Genomic DNA, 15,614 nt, shown 5'->3' with positions numbered 1-15,614 from the left:
TGAGAGTCTAAGGTAAAAAAAAATTGTTTATGTTTAGCACAACTTTAAAGCACCTATTCCTCTGCATTGTGAGGTTACCTAAGACAGTCAAGAGTCACACAGCTCAAATAAAGAATGCATGACGGTAAGTGATCCGCTGAAACGTCACTTGCACTCGGCTGAGCCTCTCCAGAATGCAGAGTTTAGCCTCTAAGACCCCAACAAATCAGGGTATTTTTAGAAAATTCCACTCCTTCTTATTCCTCTTAATAGTGATTAGTCAGTGACGACACATCTTTGTTTTTTTCCCCCAACTTAAGTAGCAGCATTGAGCTGTATAGTAAAAGGACGTGTTAGCTTGCCACGCAGGCACTGCACACCCTGCATGGGCATGCTGTTCAGTGGTGTCGCTTTTCCTCTAAATTAAACGTTGCCTTTTCACATATTCACTGCTGACATCGCATTGCCCCAAGTTTGGACTGGGTCCAAGTCAGCCCATCAGGCGCCGGGTGTGTGGGCTTGGCTTACAGCTATATGTGCCACTTATGATTTCTATATGATGTCGCACAGTGGGAATGGTCCAGCTGTAATGCTGTTGTTGCTCTTGGCATGGACACCTACATTCTTCCCTAACCCCAGAGATATATGATCACGTTGTTTGGATGTCATACCACTACGGCATCTTCTTCGGTGCCAGGTTGCCTGCCTTTCTGCCATTTCCTCCAGTGTAAATAAGAATTAATATATGTGGATTTCTCTATCTCTCACAGGCCTTACACTCCAGGTTAAATTGTTGTGTGTGTTTCATCACAGGATATGATTAATGGGCTGGAATTCAGTTCCACTTGCGGGTCAGGCGCAATTAATTATTCCACAAATTTTCCCAAATGTTTGGACTGTTGAACCCTTTGAAGTCTCTGCTGGGTTGACGAGAAGCTTTTCTGTTCTCCTTGTGATCCGAGGATAAGTGGGATGGATGCCTTGGAACCATTTCCCTTGTTTAAATCTGTAACTGGATTAGAGGTACCCTCTGGAGAAAGGTGCCATTATGACACAGCACCGCTGCACAGCAACACATGCCGACAAACCCTTCCTGCACAGCTCTCCCACACCGTCTGCATGAGGATGTTTTTGGGCAGCAGCGACTCTCCCAGATGTGTGTGCGAGGCCATTCATCAGGGCTGGACACCTGTGGCTGCTTTGACACAGGTGTTCATTGCAATGCACTCCTGCTGTGTGTTTTAAACTCCTAGTGTGACCACTTCACAGCCTTACCCCCCACGGAGAGACGGAGACAGAGGGTAAAATGTGTGTGTATGACAGAGAGAGGCAGTGGGAAATACAGAGAGGTGTGTCTCTTCACTGAGCTCCGAGTCCTTTGGGCCTTTCCTGACAGCTGCGACAATCTGAGAGCTCGAGGTAGAGTTGTGGTTGCCTAACATGGGGGCTCACCTCTGAGGAGAGGGGAGAGCACCAGACCAGACGCTGCCATGTGTCCTTCTGACAAAGTGGGGTTAAGAGCCCGCTGCCATGTTCCATTATGAGCTTCATTTAGAGCAGGAGACAGTGGGAGCTCAGGGACAAATCACATGTCAATGCTAATAAAGCATGGTCCCAACTTTTGAGTTGTTTCCTTAAACGTGCACGCACACTTACACAGTTATACAAAACAACCCTGCCTAGCACACACCGTTCTCTCCTGTGCACAAGGCAGATCCCAGAGCTATCAAAGACAATTAATGTAGTCATTCATCTCGCAGAACTATCTGGTTAACAGCAGAGGAAATGTAGGCCGGGGAGGAGGGGGAGTGGGACGGGAGGGGGTAGTACACTGATGAGGGAGGTCTAACAAACTCTGTCCCACTGAGTAAACCTTTTCTTTGCCAACCTCAAATGACAAGAGGAAAAGCCAATACTGAGGCAGAAACACACACACACCACTCACTCACTCACTCACTCACTCACTCACTCACTCACTCACTCACTCACTCACTCACTCACTCACTCACTCACTCACTCACTCACTCACTCTCACTGTTTACTGATATCTCCTGTCTTTCACACCTCAGATCTGCAGAGTAGGAACATACTCTGTATAATACTAGGATCAAGTATTAAAGTTCAGCAAGTGCTTTTTGGTTTTGATTTGATCTATTTAAAAATCTACAAGACACTTCATCCCAGGAACAGCATTTTCAAATGAAAGCACATATTTCTGGACAAAAACACATAACATCAAATATATAACAAAAAATGTATATCCATGTCAAAATCCAACAATAACAAACAAATGAATGACCTAGGAACCTTTTCTAGCTCAGGCCAACTTGCTCCATGAATGTGTGATGAGGATGAATGTGTGTGTTTTGATCCCCTGATGTGTTAATGGAGGAAGCCAAGCACAGGTTCTTTGCCGTTGTTGTGATTTAATTTTGGCGGTTGGTGCAACAGATGGGAGGGGTGACTGGAGGTTGGAGTGCATTTGCTGCTCCCTCCCTCAAGTGGGTGAGTGTGTGTGCAAGGTGCTCTCTAGTCTGTCTTTAGGCAGACAGACAGCTGGTCAAACAGCCTTATGAGAGCAGTGGGCAGTCTGGACTCTGACTTAAGCACATTAGGGCCCTCTTTACTCCTGATTGGTTAACAGCCCAAGTTCAAAACTATTTTGATATTATTGTGGCGGGCGGGCCAGTTTCCAAATTAGTTTGTCCAAACGTTGGACCGACATCTTTCTGTAATGAAACAGCTATTCCAAAGAGATCGGAAAAGAATTCACGTTTTCATGTTATGCCAAACTGTTTTGGAGTCTGCGATGTGCGTTGTTGGGATTGAGTGTGACGGGGTGTGTTGTGAGGGTAGGGGCCCCCTCGGTCTGCCCGTCTGTATGTGTAGTTGTGTCGTGTAGCACGTCCGCTTATGGAATGCCGGACCAATCTCCTGCTTCCCCCGTGGCGGGTGGAGCCAGCAGAACGGGTACCAGGAGGGTGCAGGGGCGACACAGGAATCAGTGGAATGTGCTCTGGAGTCAGTATTTGTGTGAGAAACCAAAAGAGAAATATTTCATTTGAAAGACAAACCTACTATTTTTTTTCTCCTAGAACTTTTTTGTCCAGCCAAACAGACAACTCAGCTCAGCATCAGGCTCTTTTTTATGAGCTAGCATAGAGCTGGGCCATAATTTTGATATTATATTTTACACCTTTCAATTAAATAAAATTGATACACAATTATGTCATCAAAATTGATAACAACAAGCACACTATAACTCAAATTTCTCAGATGCTGCTTATAGGAATACCCAAGTGTAGATAATTCAAACTATTGACTAAACTTAAAACTATTATGTTCATTTTGCACTTAAGTTCTTAATAAACTTTAAAAAATCATTACTTTAATTTTTCAAGTATGTAACTCCCACAGAAGTATACAAAAAAGGTTTATTTCATATATTTATAAATATTTAATTACCAGACAACATGCTATATAAATATATATCGTTATCGAGTGATGAAATGACCTGCATTGGGATCGAATGTTTTGGCCATATCGCCTAGCCCTAATCTAATTTACAGTTATGCACCACCGACCAGAACACAACATTTTATTACACAAGCAACAGAGAAGAATATTGACTTACCCAATAGTCTGATTTTATTCCAAGAAACTTGTTCATTCATTCTGATATGACACTCATGTACCCCTTACTGGTAAAATGATAAACTATTATTTTTGTCTCCTTTGCTCCTGTATCATTTCTCTTTAAATACAAGCCAGCAGCCATTGGTCAACAAGATAGTGCTATTTTATTTGAACACTGGCCCTACTGTGGGCACCAGGAATGCCTGAGTTATTTGAGAGAAGGCACATAATTATACCAATACACTGAGAGTGATGTTTGACGTGAAATACTGGTGTTTTTATTTAGCTTGCTCTAATCAAAGCTGATCTCAATTTCTTTTTTTGGGGTTCTGGATCGTGCTCTCCTTCCTTCCCATCCTCTCCCTCGGTGTGAAACCGACTCATTCAGGCGCCTGGTCAAAGCACACATATGCTGACGTCACTCGGGCTGCTTGTGGGCTGACGTCTGTGTTCAGACTCGAGCCATATCAGGCGGCGATTGGGCCCCAGTCAGTGTGGCTGCCTGGTAGCAGTCCACAATGGCTCCTGTTAAGACCTCACGTCCCACAACCGCAGCACTCGTGTGTATGTGTGCACGTGTTTGCGCTTGCATCAACTTTCTCATGCCAGACATATCTGATGTAATAGCGGATCAGTTTGTCATCTCTGAAAATACTCCGTGTCCATTCACTGTGGAAGAGAGGGATGGCTGTGGGATGATAGAGCCAGATGTGACTACATTAGCCTCTATTGTCTCTTGCGTCCTGTCCAGAGGCTGTAAGAGCCTGACTAAGACAGAAGGACAACAAGTAGTCATAGTGAGAGAAGCAAAGAGGCTCTAAAGTGATGGACAGACGGACAAGTTTCTCTGTCGTTTGAACTTATTCTGGTGGAAAATTACGAGCGCCCCCCTCGCCTATCTTCCTTCACATAGTCTCCACCTTTACATCTGTGAGAGCTCAGCCGAGGGATTGATGATGTGTCATTGAATCCTCTAGTGGATCAATGGGCTCGTAGCCCACTGGGGGCCGGCCACTGGCAATCCATCATCAGGGGTCACAACACATTTACCCCTATCTCACAAGCACTCATTGTCATTCAAGTAGGTCATGGTCAAGCAGGGGGAGGAGGAGAGCAGTGTTAAGTTATGTTAGTCGGCTGGCTGAGAGCTGCGTGATTTAATCTTTGAAGCCACTGATGGGTCTGCAACCTAGCCTGTCAGAAGAATGCTTTCCACATTAACCACTTCACCCCATGACTCACCCACGCAGCTTGACCTGGGTCAATGAAATATGTATGTCCAAAGATAGTTCCAAAGACAGATTAAGTAACCACAGTTATTTTATCTGACCACGATTTGCGTTTCATTATGTGCAAATGTGCATTTATCTACACGTGGTTGCTGTGTTTTTTTTCTTTTTTCTTTTTACATCTAAATGAGCAGATCTAAAGGGGAAAAAAAAATCACTTTTCATAACAACAATCCACTCTATTATGACAGGGCCATTTCAAAGGTGAATGTAAATTTGTTCTTGTCCTTGTCAGAGTGGACTAAAGTAGCTGTCTCCTAAATGACAGCATGGTAGCTCTGCAGCAGCCGAACCCTTCACTGGGTCCAGGCTGCCACCTTTCAGTCGGGCTGCTGTCTGTCCTTCCTCTCACATCTGGATCCAATAGAAGCGGCTTCCTTCTCTGAAGGAGGGACATATATAAATAGCCAGGCAGCCGTAACCACACTATGCAGCACAGCCTGGATGTTGGTTCATTCGTTCGCCGCCGTCCCTCTTGTGCGCTGCCAGCTCAGATATGGCGTATGATGTCGCCGTTCCCCTGCAAGTACCCCACCCCCGTGTCCCTCAGCTCCACCTCTGATCCTCCGATCCCTGGGCTGTGGTGTGTCTGACGCACGAACGCTGAATGCTTAACGCACGTCCACACGGCAGGCTCCGTGTCCATCTGTGGAAAGTTTGAGTGGAGTGGGGCCAGGATTGAAACACAGGCAGGCAGAGGGTGGGTGGTGGGTGGTGGGTGGGTCGGCTGGAGGTGGCCTGCGTGGGCTGAAGCCTGTGGGCTGAGGAGGGGAAACGCAATATCCTGGTTACAGCTGAACATCTAAATGTGCTGTTTTTATGAGATGTAAAGCACAGTTACAGTTCCATTACTAGCATAGAGATTTTTATAACCAGATCATACCTTTTCTTATACAGAAATATATAGTTAAGTCCGGTGTCCTCATTTAGATGTATGATGTAGAAACAAGAGACATGTCATTTGAGAGGAGCTGTATGCAGCAAAGAGTAAACTATGTGGTTGACTTCTTTCTTTCGTATCCCGAGACTGACCCTTGTCACTATGTGTGTGTGTGTGTGTGTGTGTGTGTGTGTGTGTGTGTGTGTGTGTGTGTGTGTGTGTGTGTGTGTGTGTGTGTGTGTGTGTGTGTGTGTGTGTGTGTGTGTGTGTGTGTGTGTGTATGTGTGTTTGTGCATGCCATTTACTAAACACATGCCCCTTTTGTGTGGCACATGTGCATGTCCTACCACAGAAGCCCAGCCCCACCCTCCCAAATTAAAACTTATTCCAGCAAGAGGTGGGTCTGTTCTGCTTCACTGCGGCCTCTCGATCTTTCCTTCCTTCCTTGTCCTCTCGTCTGCTTGGGGCTGCAGCAGCAGCAGCAGGAGAGGAGAGGAGAGGAGAGGAGAGGAGAGGAGGGAGGGGGGAGGGAGGAGGAGGGAGAGGGATGGATGGATGGATGGATGGATGGATGGAGTGTGGGGGGCAGCTAAGGCTTTTGCTTGAGTGAGTTTTAATTTGTGTGCTTACAGCAGAAGACGCTGCAAAGCAGCATAGTGGGGGGAACAGATGCATTAGCGCTGATGCACTCATTCACCTCAGACTAGATACACACACACACACACACACACACACACACACACACACACACACACACACACACACACACACACACACACACACACACACACACACACACACACACACACACACACACACACACACACTCACAGTGACACTTATTATTGCACCCTGTGGTGTTGTCTGAATGGTTCTGGCACTGAAGTCTTTGTTTTCCTCTCCTGAACCCGGAGCCTGGTGTGCAGTCACTGTCTGATTGATCAGTTTATAAAACTCCTTGGCAGACTGGAATGAGCTGCTCAGGGACACAATCTATTTGCTCTTCCTCATTTTGTCGTTTTTGTCGCCTGTATCATAGATCGCCTGTCCTGCACAAATACCACCTTGCAAAATGTTTGGTTAAAAAAAAAAAAGATTTCTGGACTACAAAGAGAGACGAGAGAGGAGGGGGGAAAAAGCAAACGCTATAGCAATGAATCTCATGTTGCTTTGAAAGCCTCGATAGTCTGCATGTGTGTGCGTGTGATGTGGTAAAACTGCAGAAACACGGAGGATGTGTTCCGGGGATGGAACTTGAGAATGTCCCCGTTCCCCTCTCGCCGGCCTCTGAGGAGGAGCCACCAGCACTTGCTCCTGCCCCCGCTCCGCTCTGCGCCTGCCTCCCCCCTGCCAGACACATAGCTTCAGTTTCCCTCCCAGGCCATGAGGGTATCAGGTTTGTTTTGGAGGGGAGGGGGCAGGAGGAAGGGGACAGGGATGAGGAAGGCTGGCATATGTGAGGAGGAGAATTAGGTGGACAAATCTCTTCTTTGGTGCGGGATGTTAGCCAGACAGAGGACGGTGCATGAAGAGATGTTAGGGAGGGGGACAAATAGAACTAAACAAGTCCCTCCTGGCCCGTTGCTGCCCCTGACCCCCTCATCCTTAAATTCCCATGCCAGCAGCTGGAGTTGTGAAGCGGCCATTTTATGAATGAGGGTGGGAAGGCGAGAGCAAGAGACCGAGAGGAATAAGAAGGAAGAGAGAGCGAGAGGGGAGGCGGGTCAGGTTGTGTGTTGTGTATGTATGTGTGTGGGTGGGTGAGACGCGGCTCGGAGGCGCTTGTGGTGGAGTTGGTTATGTGTATGCGTGTGTGTGTGTGTGTGTGTGTGTGTGTGAGTGACTGTTCAGGCTGAGGAGGAGCCTGGGGTAGGCCCACACACATACACTCTTGCCTCTTCACAGGCTTTGTGTGTTTGTGTTTTGTTCATGCCTCTGCTGAGACACTGTGCAGTCTGGAACAAAGGCCCAATTTGGGCTTTGCTTCCGCCTGAGGCTGCCCGCTTAGCAGCCACAGCAGATCAGTCATCACAGTGAGGAATAACAGGCACACCTCAACACTTCCACAAAGTCTTCACCAGCTTCAGTGAAGAGAGACTTCCTGCGTTTGAGTTGCATTTGTATGTCTGCGTGGTGTGAATTGTCTGTAAACAGCATTTTTAAAGCCCCCACTGTTGTCCCAGTCGCACCATGAAATCTGCCCCTCTGGTATTTTCCCAGGGGCTCACCAGGCAAGTGCGCACTAGTTTATTTGCACTATTATTTCAGTTAAGTCTTCCAGTAAATACAAACAACATTTTTTCTCTTCCAGGTTGTTTCCTTCCCTTGGAGGGTGGTATACACATTTATTCATGTTTATTTTCAAAACACTTTGAGAGATCTTCTTTCTATCGGTAGAAGAGACAGTATTTGTTTTAATTGTGTGATGAATTAATCTTGAGTGGTTCTTTTTTTATGTTCTGATATTTTGATAAAAATCTTTAAGAAAACTGTATGCAAGCCAGCACAGATCCCTTTATGAGAGACTGTCACATTCATTTTGTATTGTCTTGGAGGTCACAGAGAGTGTTCTCCTCTTCTGAGGCAGTATATTACATGGACGCTCATGACACGAGGCGTCGAGCTGTCAAGATGTATTGATCCCCTCGCTCACATCGCTAGCCGACTTGCGTCTACCCTTAAACCGCCGACACAATGCTGCAGCGACCGTCCTCTGGTCTCTGCAGGGAGTTAGGGGCGTGCAGCTCCGTGTGATGCATGATGGGACCAGTGGGAGGGGGGGGTCTTGTGTCAAGGGAGAGGGGTTGAACACTCAGGCCTGCTCCACCCTTTCATTTGTATTTCCTCTAGCACTGTGGTGCTATCCAAATAACTTATGGCCGTTGGTGAATAAGCCGACAGGACCTTTGTAAAAGCAGTGAGGCAGACAATAATTGCCACAGGGAGACCGGCTGTGGAAGGGGATGAAAGTTTGGTTCAGTTTGGTTCCATTTCGGAGTATATAGTAATTTAGTTACCTTTTTTTGCTTGGTGGCTATTCAAAGTATACCCCTTTATTTCTGCTCTACAAACTATACATTATTTATATTTAACTGAAATCGGTTGTCTTATGTATTATCAATTAATAATCTATGGCCAATATTTATAAGGGCCAGTGAGCCTACGTGAGTGAGTTCAGGGACAGTGCAACTTCATCCTTACAGCAGAAGGTAGCAGGTACCATTAGCCAGTCAGTCACTCAGTCAGTCCGTGCTGGTCGTGTAGCGCTGCAGGTAATGAGAGCTGACACAGAGTGACAGTGCAGACAGGAGGACATGCTGTCACTGCCGCTCCGGGGCACCAGGGCACCAGGGCGTCCTCTGGTGTTGTTTACTCCTCAATGTGTATATTAATTCTGCTGATCCCTGCCTGCAACGCTGCCCACCTTTTCCTTCTCCTTCCTCTTCTCATGCCCTCCCCCTTTCAGATTTCAGCCGTGACAATTGTGCTACTATAATGCTTAAAAGTGGAGGCGTTCTGTGTCCAAGACACATTGGGAACTCAGTGTAAGAGCTGGCTGAGCTCTCAGTTAACTTGTGTTTTCGCCCCTTGGCAACAGGTGACGCAATAATAGCATGCTTCAGGTGTGCCTGGTGTTGCCTTCATGTAGCAGGAATGTGCTCCTGCAGGCACATTTGGCCTGGGAAGAAATAGTGGAATGTGCCTTTCATCTGGAGTGCCATCTGGTTTTGCCACTGATTCTCTTATGTAGTTTTGAAACAATTTGCCAGTTTTTAGTTTATTTACATTTACAAAAAGTCAGTCGTCCACAATTCTGATAATTTATTAATCATTTAAGTAATTTATAAAGCAATATTATTAGGAATATTATTTCAAATTCAATCTGTTTTGGTTTTTGAAGATGTGACCTCTTAGAACTTGTGATGGACATTTTACATATTTTTGACTTTTGTAGACAAAAAAAAGCATGGGAAAAAAGAACAGTGTAATATTGTATTAATATAGGGATATATGAATGTATTAAGCATAGCATTCCTTGATTATTAATTTACTATTGGGAAATTTGTTGTTCATAGATTTTGAAATGTAGGCTTGCCTTAATTGGAGGTACTTTATTGGAAGTTTACCATTGAACATTGTCTATATTTCCCCTATAATTAGTACAAATTATAGAGTCTTTACCAGAAAACATTTGAATGTTATTGGGAAATTATTTAGAAATTATGGACCTGTAAAAAAGTGTTAACCCCAAAGAATCAACAGATTACTCAGTAATGATAATAATCACCAGTTGCATTTCTTCACTTGCTACTACATGATTGCTGCTGACTCCTTGCCAACCTAGGACACACACACACACACACACACACACACACACACACACACACACACACACACACACACACACACACACACACACACACACACACACACAGGGCAGAGTAATAGTAACTCTAATCAAACCACCACAAGACAAGGCAATGCTTGGAAATTTTGCCCTGGCAAAGGGCCTGGAGCCATAGCCAGCACTTTGATGGCTTTCTTTTTGAATGATGGCTAAAGGATAAGGTCTCCTGTTTCCTGTGTGTGTGTGTGTGTGTGTGTGTGTGTGTGTGTGTGTGTGTGTGTGTGTGTGTGTGTGTGTGTGTGTGTGTGTGTGTGTGTGTGTGTGTGTGTGTGTGTGTGTGTGTGTGTGTGAGATTGATGGCTCATTGATGGAGCAGCGTGCTCCCATTCCCTCTCTCAGCCAGCTATAGCTTTGGCTGTTCAAAAGTATGTGAGTGTGTGCCCATTCGTGTTTTGTCATTCTGGAGGAAATCACTGATCTAGCAGGTCTGGGTCCTCCTCTCAGCTTGGCCACTTTTCAGGGACACATTGTTCAAAAGTTAGGACTAGATAATGTGTAACTCACTACACCTTCAGGCTCAGGCAATATTTAACAGCAGTTCATGTCACGTAGTTAAGATAACAATGTATTAAGAATTGAAATGTTACAAAAGGGTCTTATTATCCTCATCTTTGTCGCTTTGGGTGCAGTTAAATACTTGAATGGCCAGGATCCTCTGTTGCTGAGAGAGCTGCAGCAGTGCTAGCGTGGAACAGTTAATATAGCCTCAGGTCTTCCATTTGTTAGAGTTTATGATGTGCAGTTTGGTCCTCCTCGGTGTCCCCTTTTCCCAGGTTCCCTCACGTATGTCAACGGAACAGAGTGATATCCTCAGAATGGCATAAAACAGCTGTAAAGTAATTTGTTAGGGGACTAATCAATTTTAAGACATTGATTATTCATCAACAGTTTATGAGATACTGTAGATTTTGGGTCATAACAAGGTTTAAAAAAAAAAAGAAGAAAAAAAAGAAAAAGGCTCCTCGGACTTGTAAACATGCGTTCTCAGTGTATGTGTGTAACATGTCTGCAGTGCAGCGCGCCTTTCTCCCATCACTTAGGCCCCCTGTTGGTGCTCTAATACTGTTGCAGCCAGGTCCGTTGAGCTGTGGGAGATCTGTAACGACAGGAAGACAAAGACATATTTTTCTGAGCGGTGGGACTCCAAAGTGGGCTGCAGTGCTGCGTGGCCCCCCGTCTACATCCCAACTGAAGGAGAAAGTTGTCTGTGGCCTTGAGAGCAGATAAAGGGATAAGGGGGGGGGTCTTTATGCGTCCCCTGACTGTGAGTGTGCCACAGCATTTCACAATGGTGCCCATTATTTGTTTGTTTGGGGGGGGGAGAAAGCGTGGGTATTTTTATCATTTCTTGTCGTCTAATGTTTGACACCGTGGGGGCGTAGCACTTCCTATGGTTGGAGGCAGGCTGGTTCACTGTGCCATTTTCCCTGCCTCTCTACTGGCATCTGTCCTCTCTGCCCTCTGTGCCATCCTTTTAAATGCTCAAATTTACTCTATGTGGAGTTTTTTTTTTAATGAGGAGGTTGCAACATTTTGGATCATTTTCATTCAAGCAGAGCAAGATCCTTCAGCCTCAGTGCCAGCAAACCCCTCCACTCCATCCATACTCCCCACTGCAGCCCCCTTGATTCCTCCTGCGGTGCTGTGATGACATTTCCCCTCTCCTATGTGCACTGACCCCTCCTTAATCCGACTAAGAGCTAAACTCTCGTGGAGGGATGTGATCCTGGACTGAACACTGCGTCTGATTGTGGCAGGGCAGAGGTCAGCTGACTGTCTGACTTACAGACACTTTTGTCCCCCTCCCTCCATCCTTCACCTCCACCCTCATCAGACCACAGACATTGTACACCTGTCTGGTACAGGGATCCATCCCAGTGATTAGGACCTCCTGAAACGGCCATATCGCTAGCTACAAGTCTGTTTTGATACACTGAATATAGATGTGTGAGTTCTGTTTTTCTTCCAGCACATCTTTTATATATTAAGCAATTATTTCTCAATGTGCCTCCTCCCAGGGTCTCTTTCTCTCTGTGTATCCTTCTCTCCTTCCCCGTGAGCATCCTTTTGTTTCATTACTGGAGACATATCACAGAGCAGCCCAGCTGGTAATTTAGTGAGCTGTCTGCTTGTGAAAATGTCAAACTTAGACTTTCACAATAATAGCATGATGTGCCAAACAAAACTCCTCATTTGGCTTGTGTTAATTAAGAAAGGCTTTCCTAAAAAAAACAACAGCATATGTGCAGTTTGTTTATATTTGTTTGTGTGAGTGCATGGCAATAGTTATTTTGTTCTTCGTTTGTTGTCTTGCTCCTTCCTTCCCTCACTCTTCCCTCTTCCTGAACAAGAGTGGCCATGTAAGCTGCTGAGGTCCCTAAAAGGGGAACTGAGCTGAGTGTTCCTGTGTGTGTTTGTGTGTGTGTGTGATGGAGGGAGAGAGAGAAAGAAAGAGAAAGATACGACCTGGTTGAGTGAAGAGGAGAGGAGGAGGAGTAAGAGGAAGAACTGAACTCTCCGCCCACCCTGAAAAGAGGAGGTGAAACATGGGGATAGAACCATGATGTCACTGGCAGCCAATAGGAAGTGTGGGCTAGAGACTGTTTAAGGCAGTTGTCAGCTGTCCTGCTCCATCCACATAGGCCAATATAGCCAAACGTGCTACTTCCAGTGCCCCATGCTCTTGAGCCCAGCTCTCTGCAATTTATACTGTTGCAGATTTGCCCAAAAAAACGGGTCCCTAAACTAAATATGGTAGAGATTAGATAGGAGCCTGCAGTCTGTCGCATGGTTTCCACTGCATCATGACTGTAATGCTTGTGTTTGAGATCTAAAGTGAACGTGAGACTGGTAAAAATCTGATTAATGCAGAAACTTAAGTTGAAACTGAGGGTATCTGTGCTGAGCCTGTGAGTGAAACTCACTGAAGCTGACTCAACCCCCAATTTGTTCAGTGACATGTAAACAGTGATGTTTTTTACTGCATGGGCATTGTACAAGTGCCATATTTGGTGCTGTTGTTACTGTTTACTCAACCGTGATGGCTTTTTAGTGTAATTGGTGCCTTTACATTTATAGGTAAGCCACACCGGCTGTTTGATGGTCACCTACAATCACTTTAAATAAAGGACATGTTTAAGGAAATATAGCCCCTACATTTGGTATACAGGCACACTCTTTGATGTAAAAGGTTCAAGAGAAAACCAGCCTATTGTTAAATGCTGCCAAACATTTCCAACCAATGGCCCTCTTTGGTCTTATCAGTGTGCAAACATCACATAAAGTCTGCAGTAAGTGCCTTTATTCTTCTGTGTTGTTCCGCTGTTTGTGAAGTAGCGGCAAGCTTTTAACTCCCTGTGCAGATAGAAAATTGGCAAAACAAGCATGAGGTTTTTAATGTAAAGCTAACCCCCTGACAGGTCTCTTTCCTGTGAAATTAAGCTTTGAATACGACAGATACTGGATCAATACAATACCGTTTCACTGCGATACCATCTGGGACCGTGGTATCTTATCATACCATTACACTTGAAAGGACTAGCCTAAAGTCTCAGCGCAGGCTCCCCAGTTGGAGAGAATAGTCTCAGTGTCCCCGTCGTAACAGATGTTAACTCCGGGCACAACTGGCCCTGCTGAACCCGCAGCTTGTCCTTTTTTAAGAAGAGAGTGCAGCCTCATAAAAAGGATACCGTTTGTACCCTCAAGAAACCTGCTGTGAAAATGAAATTAAGTTGAGGAAAAAAAGGAAACCCTAAATCCAGATGTCATATTTGAAGTGGCTAATAGGACTGTACAGAACGTCAGGCTCCACCGAGGTGGCAGACACTGAGGCGTATATCCCAAAGAGAAGAGGCAGATGTACCGGAGAGATGGGCTGAGCAACAGCATTTCACCGCAGTCTGTCTGCGTGAGCCAACAACCACCCACTGTCATCGGAAAGACAAGACTGCAGTCAGACATACAGACAGAGACTGCAATGTAAGCTATGTAGACAGTTTGGTTACATGGTCCTAAGTATGACCCCCCACCCCATGTACTCACACACACATGATAACAAACACCAATCCTTACACACACACACACACACACACACGCACACACACACACATAAAATGTAACCAAACCGAACTGTAATTTCAGGATTTACAGTCCACTGGCTATCAGCTCAGTAATCGACTAATGGCCTTCTCCATGTTTGCAAAGCACTCCATTTTAACCTGGTAGGAATGCTCGCAATGAACACAAACTTTTATCCCCATCAGCTCTTTAGCTCAAGCAAATGCTGCTATGCTTAATCAGGATTAGGGCCTCCTTGAAGTCGATGTGAAATTAAGATGTGTCATTTTGAATCCAGACGTCGTGCCAGCAGCGAGAATGTATGCCGGACAGCATGCCAGGACGAAGTCTGGGCACCGTTTGCTGCAAAGCTGCAGATGGTCATCTACAGAAATAGGCCTTGGCATCAGCACCACTACTATTCTGATGCTGAGATGATGATAGGCTGAACCGAGTTTTGGTACCTAACTATAAAGCAAGGATTCTCTGACTGACTGTCTACATGTAGGTATGCCCATCGCATATCTTGAGAACCGTTCATCCGATCCACTTTACACTTGGCGGCTGTATTGCTTGGGACCCAAGAACTTACAGTGTCACAGTTGGTGCAATTTGGACATGCGACACGTTCAATATTGATAAACTCTGAATAATGAAGAGAACAACGCTCTGTTCAGCAGCAGGGGCGGTGCTTCTGGGCTCTGCGGATCGAGTCAGGCATGTTGTCAGTATCTGGCGTTTACAGGCCACAGCTCATTGATCTTGCGGTTTACTTTGAATGCTGGAGGTACTAATGATACCACTGAACACTTTTTCACGTCCTTGGAATCAACAAGCGATGCCAGCAAGCAGTTCTTGAGAACGCTGCAAGCAACACTTCTTGGGGCCAAGCAATTGTCCTGCTTGGAACGGGCACGTGCGCCAAACAGGAACGCCCCCGAACAACACTAACACTAGTTAGTAGCAATCCCAGAAGCAATGTTTTATTTTTTCATTCCCTACACTGCCTATGATAGGCTTACCCTACCTCAAACAAATCTCCTAATGCCTAAACCTAACCATCCCAATGCCGTCATAGGAGGGTAAAGAAATTGGCCTTTTTTTTTTTTTTTTTTTTTTAAATGTTGCTATGCAGATTGCAAAAAAAATTACAGATCTGTTGGAGATATACATTTTGTTTTGTTGTCATATTAAACTTAAATGTTGATATGGCAAATTTGAAAATGGCACATCATATCAAAAAGAATAGCTGATCCCTGGTTTATACCAATAAACAAGCATTAGTCTTCTGTAATTGTCTTCATGGGTTTCTCTACTACATTCACAAGAGGGATTAGAGTGTGATGTGTACGAGGCTGAAAGGATG

General features: G+C 45.3%; 1 protein-coding gene across 1 annotated transcript in view; it reads left to right on the top strand.

Annotated features, from left to right (window-relative positions):
• The window catches only part of igf1ra (insulin-like growth factor 1a receptor), a 73,812-nt gene that overhangs the window by 28,567 nt on the left and 29,631 nt on the right, over window positions 1-15,614 (top strand). The window lies entirely within an intron of this gene.

This window comes from Anoplopoma fimbria, chromosome 19 (assembly GCF_027596085.1).
Source record: "Anoplopoma fimbria isolate UVic2021 breed Golden Eagle Sablefish chromosome 19, Afim_UVic_2022, whole genome shotgun sequence".
In the NCBI taxonomy this organism is placed as follows: domain Eukaryota; kingdom Metazoa; phylum Chordata; class Actinopteri; order Perciformes; family Anoplopomatidae; genus Anoplopoma; species Anoplopoma fimbria.
The sequence above is the reverse complement of the archived record's forward strand: the minus strand, read 5'-3'. Positions and strand labels throughout refer to the sequence as shown.